The sequence below is a fragment of the Mirounga leonina genome, unplaced genomic scaffold (genome assembly GCF_011800145.1).
Source record: "Mirounga leonina isolate KUSES-001 unplaced genomic scaffold, KU_Mleo_1.0 Mir_353, whole genome shotgun sequence".
Classification (NCBI taxonomy): Eukaryota; Metazoa; Chordata; class Mammalia; order Carnivora; family Phocidae; genus Mirounga; species Mirounga leonina.
The window spans coordinates 3522456-3525173 of NW_023270699.1; positions in this window are offsets into that span (position 1 = coordinate 3522456).

The window sequence follows — 2718 nt, forward strand, 5'->3', positions numbered from 1 at the left end:
TAGCAGGAGGGGAAGAATGAAGGGGGGGAGTCGGAGGGGGAGACGAACCATGAGAGATGATGGACTCTGAAAAACAAAGTGAGGGTTCTAGAGGGGAGGGGGGTGGGAGGATGGGTTAGCCTGGTGATGGGTATTAAGGAGGGTACGTCCTGCATGGAGCACTGGGTGTCATGCACAAACAATGAATCATGGAACTCTACATCAAAAACTAATGATGTAATGTATGGTGATTAACATAACAATAAAAAATAAAATATTTTTGACATTTTATTATAAAAAGACACCTACAGCTTCCCTGAGCCAACAGCCTCCAATGCTTAATTGTGGTAAATATGGCAACTGCCAAGTATAATGAAGATCATGATCATCTTTTTCCCAAACACCTCACTTTTTCCCAGAAGAAAAACTGTTAAATTTTGGTGTTTACAATCTTTTTTCTTTGCAACTAACAAGTAATGCTAATTGTAGGGTCTTGTGTGTTAATTTGCTTGTAAATTGTTTCTTTTTTCAGTAAGTGATGTGTTTGGGCCTGAGATTTGGTTAAGATCACTATCTTCCATTATGTCATTGTTTCTGAGGGAAAGGCTGCAAAGTATGTGTGCTCTGGAAGATCTGTGGATGCTTCCCCTCATGGGTTTGGCATCTGTAAGGCTGTCGGCAAGATCAAAATGTTTCCTCAGCCACTCCTCCACCTACCCCCACAGCAACAACAAACAACACATCTTGGGGTGGGTGTGAGGGGACTTTCTTTTAATGATACGTGATTTCTTTGTAATATTTTTATTGTTAACATTAGGTAGCTATCATAATAAATAACAATACATTAATAAAATATTATCTTTGATCCCCATGGCAGCTCCTTGAGATAGGAAGGGCTTATCCTCCCCAGTTTACAAAATAGGAATCTGAGGTTCAGAGGGCAGGTGAATTGCCTGAAGTCACCAAAGCCATCGGAACCCAGAATTAGAACTTGGGCATTCTAGCTCTAGGAGAGTAATGTTTTCAGTGAACAATGATGACTTTAAGACCTGTTCCCCCTCCATTTAGCTCAGTTTTTTGAGTACTTAAATATTAGGTTTAAAGAAATAAAATGATTGGGTTATTGTTATTGTTCAAGGTATTAAAACCCCAAACCCAACAATATTGAGATTTGAGACAACACAGTTATTTGTGTAACTTGCAAATGTGTAATTATACAAATGTACAATGGTCAAACCATATAGAAGAACAAAACTCTGACCCATAAGCTACAGCCTAGGAAACCAACCCATTATCTACAGTAACCAGTCCAGGAAGCCAGTGTGCTGTAAGTCAGACTTGTAGGAAGTCAGTCTGCTATCTCCACCAATTGATCTAGGAGCAAACAATAACCCCTGTAACAATTGGCCAGGACTTGACTAATAACTGAGCAATTCCTTAATCTTTGTCCCCACTTCCAGCTTAGGACCAACCAGAGAAAGTTCAGTTTGCATTGCTAACCAATCATCTAGATAACCACTTCTAGATAACCACCTACAGCTTCCCTGAGCCAACAGCCTCCAATCAGGGCACACCTGGAGCTCCCTCTCGCTTCCACTGTAAGCTTTGCCGCCCCTCCACCTGCCTGTGAGTCTCTGCCAAAATGCAAGTGATGACGGCTGACTTCCTTGCTAGGGCAAGCTCTGAATAAATGTTTTTTGCGTGTTCATTTGGGTGGTCTTTGTCTATTTACACATACAAAATAGAGGTTCTTTTAAGTACCACTGATGAAGAAAGACCTCAACCATATTTCCATCTCACCTGGGATCTAAAGGCCCCTATGGACTGGATTTCACTGGCTTGGCTGAGCATCTACTGGGTGAAAAACACTTTTCTAGGTGCTGTGGGGGCTGATAGCTAGCTAGATGGATGATAGATAGGTGGATAGATGACAAGCAGGTAGACGATACATGGAGTTGAACTCCTTTCCCCCTTGGGGTATAGAGGGGACTGGACTCAGGCTCGGGGTGGAGAAGGGATGTCAAACTCTGAAGGGCATCCGTGTGGACGCGCCTCTGCTGAGGTTAGAGCTGACTCCTTGCGTCAGGAGGAGGTTTATAAACACGAGAAAAGCTCTCGGCGGACGTATCTCTCTGGACTGCCAACACCGAAGGGTCAGAAGAGCCCAGAAGGTGAGGAGGAGGGGGCAGGGCCCATGGAGGGACCCAAGAAGCCAAGGGGACGGGTCGGATGGGGCAGTGCCCAGCGCCAGGCAGAGGTGAAGCCCTGTCCAGAGCTGGTCTCTGTGCGTCTTCTGTGCACCACGTCTTTATGGCCCTGGTGCAAAGGTGGCTCCTCGTTAGAGCATCACCCAGCAGCCGACTGCAGGGTCCAGGTTGGACAGCTAGCGGGTACCAAGCCCGTCCCAAGTCCCGCCCCCTCCCTCTGCCCGGGCGGCGCCTGGTCGAGGTACCCCTCCCGGTGCTATGACAGCACCGAAAGCTGCCACGGCTCCGCCCCGCGCCTTCCCGCCCCGCCCCTTCCCGCCCCAGGCCCCGCCCCCTCCCTTCCGGGGCGGCGACAGGCCGGGGCGCCCCTTCGCGTTGCTCCGACGGCACCCGAACGCCGCCGGCGGCTCCGCCCCGCGCCTTCCCGCCCCGCCCCTCCCCGCCCCAGGCCCCGCCCCCTCCCTTCCGGGGCGGCGACAGGCCGAGGCGCCCCTTCGCGTTGCTCGGACGGCACCCGAACGCCGCCGGCGGC